This window comes from Marmota monax, unplaced genomic scaffold (genome assembly GCF_021218885.2).
Source record: "Marmota monax isolate L192 unplaced genomic scaffold, Marmota_monax_Labrador192_F-V1.1 WCK01_AAM20220418_F8-fsc01248, whole genome shotgun sequence".
NCBI classification, from domain to species: domain Eukaryota; kingdom Metazoa; phylum Chordata; class Mammalia; order Rodentia; family Sciuridae; genus Marmota; species Marmota monax.
In genome coordinates, this window is record NW_026694125.1 from 56,512 (window position 1) to 72,048 (window position 15,537).

The 15,537-nt window shown below is 41.6% G+C and overlaps 1 pseudogene; it reads left to right on the plus strand.

Annotated features, from left to right (window-relative positions):
* Window positions 1-234: 234 nt before the first annotated feature.
* Window positions 235-15,337, plus strand: LOC124107594 (cytochrome P450 2G1-like; annotated as a pseudogene).
* Window positions 15,338-15,537: the final 200 nt, after the last annotated feature.

A 15,537-nucleotide genomic window follows, 5' to 3' on the forward strand; every position in this document is an offset into this window, starting at 1 on the left:
GAGGACATGAGCTTCCACCTGTGGCCTCTCTACTCTTATTCTCTGAGATGAAAACCAGGTGCCTGATCCACTGCAGAACTGCACTGGTAGCCATGCCAGCCAACCAGTTGGTGGGTTTTAAGGGTTGGTGGGATTTTCCAAGATGAGTTCCATCAGTTTTTCTCATAAGGTGATTGATGAGGTGGGGGTGTTGGGGAAACCTTATGTTTGTCAAGAGCTCAGTCAGGTGAGTGCATGGGCGTGCGGCATGGCCCCTCCTCCAACTGGGGAGGTCTGTCTACTGCAAAGGCGGGCGCTGGGCCCCTTCTCCGGGTTGCACGGTCTGCCTACCGTGCAGGCGCAGGCGGCAGCTGGGCCCCTCCACCAATTGGGGTGATCTCAACTAATACCCTTTTAATTGACTTACTTTTCTTACTATTTGAAATTTTCATTTTTATTTATTAAAAAACATTTAGCTTCACCCTAACCAAAAGATGAACAGAGGAGTCAGCCCTGTTGTTGATCAAGACTTTCTGAATCAGCTTGAGAGATAGGGAAACTGAGGCCCAGAGGTTGGATGGCTCACCCAGTGAAGAAAAGATGGAGTTTGAACTTGAACACAAACTCTCTGAACCCTAAACTCTGTAATCTAAGCAGATACCCAGGAGCCTTCAACAACCCACAGGAAATGCTACAGGGGTTGAGCTGAGGGAAAAATGGAGGGACTGGAAATATGAAGAAAGGGGAATGGCCCCTGTAGATTTCCTTGGGTGAATTTGATTCACTTTTATCCAGGTGGGAGATTATAGGTTATGTAACCCCTCCCCTCAATAATGCAGTCTCTTTCCTGATGGTATCCATTCCCAGAAAACTTGAATCTCAGGGTGATCAGATTTCAGAACAAGCTGATCTCTCAGAACCTATTTATGCAGGACCTGGGCCCAGGACAGTATCTAACCTGGCACCATGGAGCTGGGAGGGGCCTTCACCATTTTTCTGGCACTCTGCTTGTCTTGCCTTTTCGTCCTCATTGCTTGGAAATGAATCAACAAGAGGGGAAAGCTCCCCCCAGGTCCAACACCAATTCCTTTCCTGGGGAACCTGCTTCAAATCAGCCCTAATGCCCCTTTTCAGTGTCTCATGAAGGTAAGTTTGTCCATTTCCTCTCCTGGGGCTAGAAGCAACGAATCCTATAGCCAGATACGTGTAGACCTTATGACTTCTGAAACAGACTCTGAGAGACTGAGAACCTGAGAATTCTGAAATTCCAGGTGCATTGGAATAAAAGTCTCATGATGTCATGACTTTGGAAGCACAGTCTCAGGATTTTGGGATCTTATATCCTTGAACCTAAGGACTCTCGTACTTAGATTTTTACTAGTACTTTGAGACTCTGTACCATGAAATCTCAGGCTTCTAGGAATTCAGCATTTCAGAGAGAGAGAGAAGTATAGATCTCAGAGTTCATGTAATCCAGCTCCATCATTTTACAGATGAGGAAACTGGCATTTCAGAGTTGAGGATGGTTTGTGCTCAGGATCCCAGGAGTGAAGATTTCCATGTCTTTTCCCCAATAGTCTTTCCAAGATTACCTTGATCTGTTGTACCCATATTTATATCATCTGAATTCTCCCTCCCCTAAAATCCTTGACTGGTTTCTATGTGTGCTCTAATTGACCCCTCCTCTGGTGTCTTGCTTTACTCCCAGCTCCGGAAGAAGTATGGCCCCATGTTCACTGTGTACCTGGGCCCGTGGCCAGTAGTTATTTTGTGTGGACATGAACTGGTGAAGGAGGCTCTGGTAGACGGAGCAGATGAGTTCAGCAGGTGTGGAGAAATGGTTACATTAGACAAAAACTTCCAAGGTCATGGTAGGTAACTACAATCACCAGAAATTATTACCATGTACTAAGTGTGTTCCAGGTTCTTTGATAAGTGCTCTACAGGAATTATTGCATTAACTCCTTTGATAAAGCCATTAATATTGAACTAATTTTATATAAAAAAAACACTGGTGAGGAGGATGAGGTAATGTCCCACAGAAGTGGTGGAATTGCTTTGCTTTGAATTGAAGACATCTGATTCTAACATGATCACTTACTATGTTATTTCAGTTCTTACATTCAATGAATTAGTGTGTGACAATCTTTGTGCACCAGTTGAAGCCTTCATAGCCAACCCTATTTCTTATCTTCATACACATACCTTGCACATAGGTCTCTGACTCTTCCACTTAGGAGGATTATTTTCTAGTGTTACCCACGTACCTACTGCTAACTCCCTATATACTTTAATCCAAAGCAGTTTCATTCTTTCCATCTTTTCATCTCTCTCTCTGCTTTTTTCTTCCTCCTATCCATTACTCAATAAATCCATCAAAGCATATTCATTATTCTTTATATGCAAACATCTTTCCATTATATTATGTATATATCAATTAATCACCCATCCATCGATTTCTTAATCCTTTCATCATTTATGTCTTAATCTTCCATCTACCTTCAAACCATTATCCATTCATCTCAAACCATCCACACATTAACATTTCACTTAGCTACTCAATCTTTCAATCTTCTACCCATTGGTCATCCTAGTCATAAATTCTTCCTTTCATTGATAAATCTACCCGGAAATGTCATTAAACAATTTACCAATCCACACAGCTGGTGATTTCTAAATAAAACTTACTACATGGTAACTCCATCAGTGTAGGTGTATTGATGTACAAGTACAAGCTTCTGTGTATACATATGTGTTGATCTAGAGAATCCATGTGGTGCACAGAAAATAGAACTGTGTTCTAATTCCAGGGTGCTGTATGTGGCATTAAACCCTACCTCTTTCACCTCCCCCCCCCACTCACTAAGTAATTTACCCAGTTCTAGCTCTTTCCTACAGGAAACTCTCTCTAATCTCCCCACCATTATTCCTAGCCTGACTCCCTTTTCCTCTGCCTCAGTCTGGACTGCTTTTGAGGGTACTGAAGGAAAGGAATCTTAGTCTCCCCATTGAGCCTGCAAGGTCAAGAGGAACTTCTTCAAGAATAAAAAACTTTTATAGTTCACCCCATTTTTGCCTAGCACACAGCTGAGCACAGAGAGGGGAAGGGAGGCAGGAGCCTGACACTCAGATCCTGGCAGGTATAGCTATGGCCAATGGAGAATGATGGAAGATTCTCCGACGTTTTTCTCTGACCATCCTGTGGGACTTTTTTTTGGATGGTAAAGCGGAGCTTGGAGGAGCAGATCCAGGAGGAGGCTGGCTACCTGCCGGAGGAATTCCGGAAGACCAAGGGTATGGGGGTCACACGGGAGGGCTACTAGGTGACTGAGTGTTTATGGGGAGTATAGTCATAGAAGATGGACCTTGGTGGAAAAAACACTCAAATGAAGGGGATGGAGAATATTATAGATTTGCCAAGCTATCAGCCATGTTCCATAGTAAAAATCAACATGGATGGCCCCCAGAGACCATTTGTCTAGAACCTTTTACCTCTGGATCTCCCTGTGATTGTGTGCCCATAATATAATATGTAGACTAGGATGATATATGAGTTTGTGTATTTTTTTGGAGGCAGGATCAAATTTCATTATGTTTATAGATTTTTTATTGTGGTGAATAACATCAAACTTACCATCTTCACCATTTTTAGTTGTACAATTCAGTAGGGTTAGGTATATTCATATTGTTGGAAAACAAATCTTTAAATTTTTTTTTCGTCTTGCAAATCAGAAACTCTTTACCTATTTCATTATTCTTTTTAAAGGATTCCAGTTCCCAACCAAAAATAGGGTCTGTAACCAAAGAAGTATAGAGAGAAAAGACCCAGGGGCTGAGAAATGTGTAAAGAAAAATAGATAAGAGGTAGAAACAGAGATAGATTTCTTTAAATCAGAGATTTTCCATCTGGATTCCATGGATGATTTATAGGGTCTTTACAAAGGCTTTGAAAGGCCATGTACCCTCACAAGTTATTTGTCAAAATGTGCACTTGTAAATATGTACATTGTTATGAAGCAACTATTCCCAAATGTACTTCCTTGACCTGCATTCCATTTTACAGATGGTGCAGCTGAGGTCTTGAGAAGGATTTCCTCCATAGCCTAAGTGGAATCCATGGTAGAGCTAGACAGAGTCCAGGCATTCTTTCTTCTTCTTTCTTCTTTCTTCTTTCTTCTTTCTTCTTTCTTCTTCTTCTTCTTCTTCTTCTTCTTCTTCTTCTTCTTCTTCTTCTTCTTCTTCTTCTTCTTCTTCTTCTTCTTCTTCTTCTTCTCCTTCTCCTCCCTCTCCTCCTTCTCTTCTCCTTCTCCTCCTCCTCCTCCTCCTCCTCCACCTCCTCCTCCTCCTCCTCCTCCTCCTCCTTCTTCTTCTTCTCAGTGCTGGGAATCGAACCCAGGGACTCATGCCTGCTAGGGAAGCACTCTATTACTAAGCTGCACCACCAGTCCTTCTTTTTAAATTATGGCATTTACCATTGAGTTCCTCCCAAATCTGTGACTCATTTTTCCCTTTTTTAGTCATAGATGGACACAGTACCGTTTTTTAAATTTTTTTTTAGTTGACAATGAACCTTTATTTTATTTATTTATATGTGTTGCTGAGAATCAAACCCAGGGCCTTGCACATGCTAGGCAAGCATTCTACCACTGAGGTATGACCCCATCCCCAGATACAATACATTTTTTAAAATTTATTTTTATATGGTTCTAACGATCAAACCCAGTGCCTCACATGTGCTAGGCAAGCATTCTACCACTAAGTACAACCCTAGCCCCAAATTTGTGACTCTTATCCACAACTGCATGTAAGCAACAGTAACAAAGAAATAATTAAGCCTCACCAGCATTTATTGAGTGTTAAATCCATGTCGGGCACTGTGCTAAGCATTTTGCATGGATCACAACATGGAATCTGCATGAACAAATGAGGTGGTCTTTAAGCCAGTTTGCAGATTGAGAAATCTAGACTCAAACCCCCCAATGAACTAATTCACATATACTATTGAGCAGTAGATACAGGACCCAAATCTACCAATGAATGATTCCACATCCCTGATTACTAATTTTCACCTCCAACATAGACAATTTCCATCACCAGGTGCCCCCATCGATCCCACCTTCTTCCTAAGCCGCACTGTTTCCAATGTCATCAGTTCGGTTTTCTTTGGTAGCTGTTTTGACTATGAGGACAAGGAATTCCTAAACCTGCTGCAGATGATCAATGAGAGCTTCATAGAGATGAGCACTCCCTGGGCACAGGTACCACTGGTCACTTCTCTGCTCACTTCCAGTCTGAGTTCAATAGGCACTTGCCTGTACCTCACTTAATCTTCCCCACAGCCCTGGAAGACAACTATCAATATGCCCAAATCTCTAGGAAGCCAAAAGCCACACCTGGTTCTCAGACCCAGCACTGCATTTTGAGCCCAGCTCCCTGATTCTAGACACAACCCGCCTGGTGACCAGTACCCACTCCTAAATAATCTTCTTTGCCTGTTCCCCGCAGCTCTATGAGATGTACTCAGGAATCATGCAATATTTGCCAGGAAGACACAAACACCTCTACTATGTGATAGAGGATCTTAAGGACTTTGTTGCATCCAGAGTGAAGATCAACGAGGCATCCCTTGACCCCCACCATCCCCGAGACTTCATTGACAGCTTCCTCATCAAGATGCACCAGATGCTTGCTTCCCTCCCCCAATACCCTTCTCTCATCTCCTCTGGGTATCTGCACCTTTAAGCCCCTCTGCAGAGGTTGGGGCAAAAAGAGCAAGTACTACTTTCCATGCTTCATTCTTATCTATAGATGGGATACAGGAACTATGAAAATAGAAACTCTCACAACCTTTAAACATTTTTTAAGTTGATGAAATAAAATTTATTTTTATTGACATGCATTAAATGCATATATTAGTGGGTGATCACTGGTGTGATATTTCCATACATCATAAGGCAGGGACTGATCAAATTCAACCTTCCTTTTCCACCCACTTCTTTCCAATCACTAGTAATGACAATTCTTTCTGGTTGAGTTTTTAGCTTCCACATGTGAGAGAATATGTGGTATTTGTCTTTCTGTGTCTGGCTAATTTCTTTTAACATAATGACCTCTGGTTTTATCCATTTTGCTGCAGATGGAAGGATTTCCTTCTTCCTTGTGGATGACTAGCTCCCCATTGTATATGGATATGGCACCTTTTTTCTATCAAAAATAAGATTCAAATCCAGAAATTTTAGTAACAAGGAAACTGAAAATCTTACATTTTTCCAATCATATATGCCAGAGACTTAATGGTTGTAGAAAAGCAGAGTGAATCTTTAGCGTTTTGGAATTTGGGAAATTTAGAAACTTAGTTATTTTTAAAAATATATTTTTAGTTGTAGATGGACACAATGTTTTTCTTTTATTTGTTTATTTTTATGTGGTGCCAGGGATCAAACCCAGTGCGTCACATATGCTAGGCAAGTACTCTACAACAGAGCCACAACTCTGGCTCCTAGAAGCTTAGTTTTTTTAAAAAAAAATTGGAGCTCAAACTTTAAAAATTTTAAAGTCTTAGAGATGTAAAAATTTGGAGGCTTAATATGTTGTATCATTGATTCTTAGAATTTTAGACATCTGTAAATTTCTATTTTTATCTTATAGAACCTTAGCCCTTGGATATGCAGATGCTAACACACAACAAGGGGGGAGGGAAAGAATAGAAATTCATTGGATTAGACAAAGGGGAATAAAGGGAAGTAGGGGTGGATAGGAAAAGAAAAGGCAGTGGAATGAATGGGACATAACTTTTCTATGTTCATATATGAATACATCACAATGAAACTCCACATCATATACAACCACAAGAATGGGATCCTAATTAGAATAAGTTATACTCCATGTATGTATAATGTGTCAAAATATACTCTACTGTCATGCATATCTAAAAAGGACAAACCAAAAGTAAATAGGAAAAAAAGAAACAGTGCTTGGTAGTTTAAAATTATAAACTCTAATATTTATAATTATAACCTTCAAATCTTACAAGGCACTGCTCCCTTCTCCTGCTCTCCTTCTCTGTCCACTCCAGCCGCAGTGCCCTCTGCTCTGTTCTTCCTCTAACATATCAGGATCAGGACCTCAGCTCCTGCCTCAGGACATTTGCTCTGGTTGTTTCCTCTGCCAGACTTACTTTACCTATCTGTTGCCTTTTCACAAATGCCTATACTATTCACAGGGTGAAAATAATAAAACAAAGACTTAAGATGGTAGCTATTTATTATCTCCTCCCTTTCAGGAAAAAAATAATCCCCACACAGAATTCAAACTCAAGAATTTGGTCATTACCACACTCAACCTCTTCTTTGCGGGCACAGAAACAGTGAGCTCCACACTACGCTATGGATTTTTGCTGCTAATGAAGCATCCTGAAGTGGAAGGTGAGTGTCCCCCCGAAATGGCCCATCCTGTCTGGCACCTCCCAGTCCTACCAGGACATAATATTGAAAATTTAGGGTCCCACAACCTTAGATAATTCTTCACCCTTCAGAACGCCAGGACATGGGATCTTGAAATCTCTGGATTGGGGGCTCCTAAACCAGCCTTCAACTTGGTGTCTGTTGTAAGAGGCAGCTTCAAACCATACACACGTGTTATGTTAAAGTCCTGGAGTCAGAAGTTCAGAGAGGTTTGACGAGACCGAAACCAAGGGGGAGCCTTTTCCAGCATTAACAGCTTCCTCTTTTGTATTTCTGGGTTCGTGGCTCTTTCTTGCTGCTTCAAGGCCAGCAGTGAAGATCTCTCCTTGCCTCCTCAGCTGCCATGTCCCCTTTTCCTACTCTGGTCCTCCAGCCTCTCTTATAACAGACATACATGATTGATTATACTAGGGCCCTTCTGGGTGATCCAGGCTAATCTCTCCCTCTCAAGATCCTTTATTTATTGGCATCTGTGACACCTCTTTTGTCCTTTTGTTGTCCTTTATTACATAATTTTCACAGGCTTCAGGGATTAGGAGGTATAGACGTCTTTGATGACCACATGGAGCTGAAGGCATTGCCAAAATCAAATAGAAGCCATCTTCATTTGGCTACAGTCTGGTCTGGTTGGTAACTTTAGTCATGAGAAATTTGTTTCTCACTTACAAAAAAAAATCTCCAATTTGGACACTCTTTCTAGTGTGGCAGTTTGAACCAAGCCAAAGCCTTTTTTTTTTTTTTGGTTAAAAGGCTGTGTGTGGAAGCCCAGCCGGAAGCAGGATATTGGCCTGCTCATCTGTCTTCCTTGGCTCATTGGTGTTTCCACGTCCAGGTCAAATGCTCCAGCTAGCATCCAGGCTGGAGGCCTGTGCCTCCCAGGGTCTGATGGGCATTTCTTGAGTACCACTGATGTGTCGGTTGTCAAGTGTGGATGATGGCCTTCACCTCAGAGCTCATTTGCTGGAGATTCTTAACTTTGTGGTATTCGCAAACAGAAGCTCCTCCTGCCCTCCCTGTGTTGTTTTCTGCCTTCTTCCAGACAAGATCCATAAAGAGATTAACCAGGTGATTGGCCCCCACCGGATGCCACGTGTGGAAGACAGGGTCAAGATGCCTTACACAGATGCCGTCATCCACGAGATCCAAAGACTGACAGACATTGTGCCCATGGGTGTCCCCCACAATGGGACACTCATTTCCGAGGCTACTTTCTGCCCAAGGTTTGGTCACACTCTCACTGTTTCATTCTCCATGGCACCCTTCTATCCACGTGGTCCTCCCTTCCATGGATTAACCAGGCCTGACCCTGCTTAGCTTCCAAAATCAGATGAGGTCTTCCGCAGTCTGGCTGGGCACAAATCACGAGCCACTGAAGCAGGAACAAACTTTATTTCTGAACTCCACCAGCACACTCCACACACGCTCCCGGGAACTCTCCCGAACACCATGCTGCTCCTCCAGGAACCAACAATTGGAAATCCCTCTTCCGGAAATCCCTCCCCCCTCACTTCCCCAATCAATGGGAACTCTCCAGGAATCCCCACGAGAACTCCAAAGTAGCAGGCTGAGGTGGACAGTAAAGGTCTAATATACAACCGAATCAATCAAGCATCATCTTAATGGCTTGCCTATCAACCAGTACTATTGGCAAAATGCCAGGGGCCACTGTGACTCAGCTGTGGCTCTCAGCATCTCCCCCCTTCTGTTTAATTAAACAACAAGCAATGTGGCTTAGGGACCATGCCTGTTAGGTTGTCCAAAACACATATGGTTCTTACCCATCATCGGATGAGCTGACCTCAAGACGTCAGCCTCCTGTCTTAGGATTAGCATTGACATGGAACCTTTTATGAAAATTTGTAGCTTCTTCTAGTGTAGAGAAAATATGTATGTCATGTGTAGTTTTATCTGCTAAATCATTGCCCAAACTAAGGGCTCCAGGGAATCCTATATGTGCTCTGATATGTCCTATAAATAATGGATCTTTTCTGTCCCAGATTAGACTTTGTATAGTGGAAAACAAAGAGAAAACAGTAGAGGAAGGGGAAATCCTACCAGCATCTTCAAGGGACACTATAGCATTAACTATATACTCTGTATCAGAAAATAAATTAAATACAGAATCTTTAAACATCACAAAAGCTTGTAATACTGCATTAAGCTCTACCTTTTGAGCTGATTGTTTGGGTACTAAAAATGTAAAAGTTTGATCAGGGGAAACTGCTGCTGCTGTACCATTATTTGACCCATCAGTGAATATATTTGGAGCATTCATGATAGGTTTTTTCTTGTCATTTTTGGAAATACTACAGGATGCGAAGACCAAAAAGACAACAAAGGATTAGATGGTAAGTGATTATCAAATGAAACATTAGATTTACACATGATTACTGCCCAAGTATTTAACTCATTAGCTAACTCATCAATTTGATCCATAGTATATGGAGTAATAATTTTATTGGGAGAAATTCCAAACTCTCCCTTTGCTGCTTTTATTCCTTTGAGTATTAATTGTCCTACAGCCTCAGGATACCTAGTAAGAATAGTGTTAGGAGAATAAGATAAATGTATCCACAATAATGGACCTTCTTGCCAAAATACTCCTGTAGTAATATTTTTGTTGGTATTACATTGAATAATAAAGGCAAACTTATATCAATTCTATCCAATAATTTTTAATGCCTTTCTTGCTTCAGGTGTTAACATTCGGGGTGAATTTGGATCTGATGGACTTTTTAGGATATCAAATAAAGGTCCCAACTCTCCTATTTGTATGCCTAGATAGGGCCTTATCCAATTTATGTCTCCTAATAACTTTTGAAAGTCGTTAAGTGATTTGAGTTGATCTACTCGTATTTGAATTTTTGGTGGACGGACAATGGTTGAGGATAATAGAACCCCTAAATAATTAATTGGAAAATTTAATTGTACTTTATCTATTGCTATCTCTAGATTATAATTTTTAAATAAGTTTGTAAGTGTGGCATAACATTCTAGCAATGTGTTTTTATCTTTATGTGCTAATAATACATCATCCATATAGTGAAATATTTGTAGTTCAGGATTTTGATTTCTAAGTGGCTGGATTGCTTTGTTAACATAAATTTGACACATCGTTGGGCTGTTAGCCATCCCTTGAGGGAGTACTTTCCATTCATATCTCTGATCAGAACCTTCATGATTTAGTGCAGGGATAGTAAATGCAAAACGTGGACTATCCTCAGGATGAATTGGAATTGAAAAAAAAAAACAATCTTTAATATCTATAGCTAAAACATAACAGGTTTTAGGCAAGGCAGACAATTGAGGAATCCCTGATTGAGCAGGTCCCATAATAACCATCTCATTATTAATGGCTCTTAAATCTTGCAATAATCCTTACCAGATTTCTTTTTAATGACAAAAATGGGAGTATTATAGGGAGATACGGAAGGTTGCATATGTCCCTCCGCTAATTGTTGTTTGACCAGGTCATGGGCTGCTTGTATCTTTTCTTTAGTCAGGGGCCACTGAGGAACCCATACTGGTCTTTCTGATTTCCAAGTAATTTTGATTGTCTCAGTGACCCCTTCTGAAAACCCAATCCATGTCTATCTATTCCTTGATCTATTTGTATTGGTGCTGCTATACCTTGTTCTTGTTCTCCTAATCTTTTTTCTTTCCTAAAACCTTGTCTAGCCCTAATAGTGGGCGCATTTGGATTGATGTTATTTGTTAATGTCAAACCTAATTGATCTAGGACATCTCGTCCCCATAAATTTATAGGAAGATGATCCAATACATATGGCTGTATAGTTCCTTCACATCCTTCAGGATCCTTCCAATCTAATACCATTGCACTTCTATGGGGATTAGTCGCCACTCCTAGGCCTCGAAGCGTTTGAGTGGCTTGTTATAATGGCCAACGTTTTGGCCATTCTTGATGAGATATGATGCTAAGGTCTGCACCTGTATCAAGTAGCCCATTAAATTCATGTCCTTGAATATTTAGTTTTAGCATGGGGTGAGAATCTAAATTTAAAGACAGCATAGCCTAATCTACACCTGTGGAGCCTAATCCCCTGGAACCTCTTTGTACAGTACGGCTGGAAAATTTATCATGCCGGCTGGGCATTATTAATAACTGTGCTATTCTATCTCCTGGTGAAATTACTGATATACCCTTTGGAGAACTAGCTATAATTTTTATTTCACCTTCATAATCGGGATCAATTACCCCAGGACTTATCATAAGTCCTTTTAGAGTAGAAGAACAGTGTCCTAACAATAAGCCTACTGTTCCTTGGGGAAGAGGTCCTTTTACCCCTGTGGGAATGACTTGAACTCCCATCTCTGGAGTTAGTACTGCTCTGGTGGAGGTGCAGATGTCCAACGCTGTGCTCCCTCTGGTTCTTCTGATGAGAGATCTGATGGATAATGTGTCCTGGGCACTACCCCGATGGTGTTGCTGGGTTCCTCCAGTGCCCCGTATATTTGTGGTTGTGGGCCCTGGAGCATTGGGCCCTCCTGTCCGTTTTTTGGCAATGGAGCCCGATGCCTTTCTCCATGATATCGTGGGTAAACACCTGGTCCTTGTCTGTTTTTTGGTAACAGAGTACCGTCTATGGTGGTTTGAGAACGGCATTCATTAGCCCAATGTCTCCCTCTATGGCATCGTGGGCAAATACCCGGTATTCTACTCCTTTGATACCTAGTTTTGTTAAACCCTCCTCCTATGGAGCAATTCCTTTTAAAATTCCATGCTTGTTCACAATTGTAGCATGTTTACAGCCTGGCATCTAATGCCTGTTGTACTGCAGCTGCCAAGACTTGCCCTTGTTCATTAATGTCTTTACATAATTTAATATATGTGTTTAAATCTCCACATTTCCATGGTATAATGACCTCTCTGCACCAACGATTTCCTTGCTCATAAGCCAGTTGTTTTATTAATGGCATTGCTTGTTCTGTATCCCAAAATCTCTGGTAGCTGTTTGAATAAGTCTATCTACAAATTCAGCGTAAGGTTCATTAGCTCCTTGTATTATCTTAGATAATTGACCTTGTAAATCTCCATGTCCTTGTAAAGTCTTCCATGCCCTAACTGGTAACTGGCTGCTGCATTTTGCCTAGCTGTCTCCATGCAAAATTCCTCATTGGCAATCTTTTTTTTTTTTAACTAATAAAACAGTTTATTTACAAGCAAAATTCCGTTACCTTTACTGGGTCTGATTTAAAAATTCCAGTAAATGAAGCATCTTTTATTCAAAATTATGCATCAAATTAAATTACATTTTGACATTAATTGTCCTTAAAAATATCTACTAAAGAACTAACATACTATTACATTCCTGCTGAAGAATCCTGTCGGTTTGATCATGTTAACATTTCTGAGACTGTTGTTACTGAATCAGATAATTCTTGCCACCCAGATTTCTGCTGAGTTCAGAAACACATTTCTGATTCTATAACATCAGAAAAGCTTCCCATGAAATAAGCACTAGTATAATTTACTCTAAATTCTTAGGTCATTTATTTTAATATTAAAATATTTTAATATTTTAACATAGAACTTGTTTATGTCTACTGGCAATCTTCCATAACAAATATTGCCCTCCATTTAGCACAGCTTTACACATGCTAGCCCAGTCTGCTGCATCATGTCCAAGTTGGTAATGGATTCAACCATGCTTACAGTGAGGGTGCTTGAGGACCATAGGTTGTTACAGCCTCCTTTAACTGCTTCACTGTTTTGAAATCTAAAGCACGGTAAATTCGCTGCCCTCCTGCTTGCTCAAGTACAGGGCATGGTTGAGGGCCACTCACCTGTCTCCATAGGTGGAGCTGTTGGTTGAATTACGCCCTCGGGTGATAGAACAGAGTTAGTAGCAGCCTCCTGTTGTAGCTTCCCCGCTGATAGCTGTTTCTCCTCTAAGCTTTCTTCCTTTAAATTTTCTTCCTCTATCTGACTAGCTCAAGAGACCTTCTCTTTTGCTTGATCTAACATGTTTTCTACCATAGTCTGGACCTCTAACAATTTACTTAACACTCTTTCGGTTTGTTTTTTACTAATTTCTAATCTACTATAAAGATAACACAACCCAACAAGATAACACAAAACAACACCGAAACAGAATGAAACAAAAACGGAACAAAAAATCGTTGTATCAATTTTCCTATTTTCTTGACATGTGCATTTGTGGTCTATTTCTATCTTTTCCTCAGGGGCGAACAACTTCAAACCTTGAGCCAACCATTTTTCCCAGTTTGCCTGAGAAAGTTCTAGGGATAGCCAGCTTGAAACAAAAACAAAACAAATCAAAACAAGAACACATTATTTTTTGAAATGGTCACCCATTCTCTCACCTTCCCTTAGGGATGAGCAATTTCACTTACCTCAGAGCTTCAGGAGTTCCCCGTATGGGCCACCAAATGCCGCAGTCTGGCTGGGCACAAATCACGAGCCACTGAAGCAGGAACAAACTTTATTTCTGAACTCCACCAGCACACTCCACACATGCTCCCGGGAACTCTCCTGAAAGCCACGTGGCTCCTCCAGGAACCAACAACCGGAAATCCCTCTTCTGGAAATCCCTCCTCCCGCACTTCCCCAACCAATGGGAACTCTCCGGGAATCCCCACGAGAACTCCAAAGTAGCACTAGAACTCCAAAGTAGCAGGCCGAGGCGGACAGTAAAGGTCTAATATACAACCGAATCAATCCAGCATCACTTAATGGCTTCCCTCTCAACCAATACTATTGGCAAAATGTCAGGGGCCATTCCGACTTAGCTGTGGCTCTCAGCAGAGGTCTGGTGGGTCCAGGATAGTATGGCTGCAGATTCTTGGTTCACCAACCCCTGTCCAATACTGATTTCTTCTAATTGCTCCCATCTTCACCCCAGGGCACAGATGTCTTTCCTGTGATTGGCTCAGTCCTCAAAGACCCCAAATACTTCCACTACCCAGATGCCTTCTATCCTGAATACTTCCCGGATGAACAGGGATGCTTCAAGAAGAATGAGGCTTTCTTGCCTTTCTCCTCTGGTAGGTTTCAATGTATGGGTTTCCCCAGGGACATTTTAGAACCTTTTCTTGAAGCCCAAGTCAGAGTGGAAGCTGAGGACTGTGTCCTTAAACTCTCAAATCCTAAAATCCCTGAATCAGGGAATATTAAAACCACTGGCTCTCATGTTTAGGAAATGTTAGAGTAGAGCAGCAAAATTTTCCTATTAAGAACCAAATACAAAATATTTTAGTTTTTCCCAGCCTTGTGATCCTTGTCTGAACTACTTACCCTTGCTATTGTACTATGGAAGTGACCATCAACACACTGAAATGAATGAGCATATGTGTGAGCCTATGAAATTTTATTTATGGACACTGAAATTTGAATTTCATACTTTTGAAAAATCTTTGAGGAACTGAAATGAAGAGAAGTTTGAAATTCTTGGGTCCTTTAGAAACTTTCCATTGGAATCAATGGAATCTGAGGCAGAGAGAAGTAGCTGCCAGTGTTGAGCCCTGCTAAGAAGCAAGTCCTAGCTGAGCATGGACAGGAGGAGCCATTGAGTCTTGCTAATGACCCTACAAAGTGGACACAAGTCATGACTCTTGAGATTCTGATGAGGCAGCTGAGGCCCACTGGGGTGATAAGACCAGATGCCTCCCAGGCCCTCAGTACCTAGCAGATATGACCTGACCTCCCACCCTGTTCTGTGCCTGCAGGAAAACGCATCTGCCTGGGGGAGGCCCTGGCCTGCATGGAACTCTTCCTCTACTTCACCTCCTTCCTTCAGAACTTCTCTTTACGTTCACTGGTCCCCATGGAAGACATTGACATCACTCCCAGGAAGTCAGGCTTCGGCAACATCCCCCCAACTCTGCCTTGTGGCCCACTGAGCGCCCCCTATTAGCCAGGCAAGACCAGTCTGAGAGCTGAGCTCTTCCTCTTGCTCCCGGACACACCCACCCTCCTCATCTCTCCAAATTCTCCCCATAACCCTAAGAGAAGGCACTCTCACTACTGTGATGGGACCACAAGTCAGAAGATGACATCCAAAAACACACAGCTGTATGTCTTTGTTTTAGAAAAGCAACAAACTGCCCAACATCT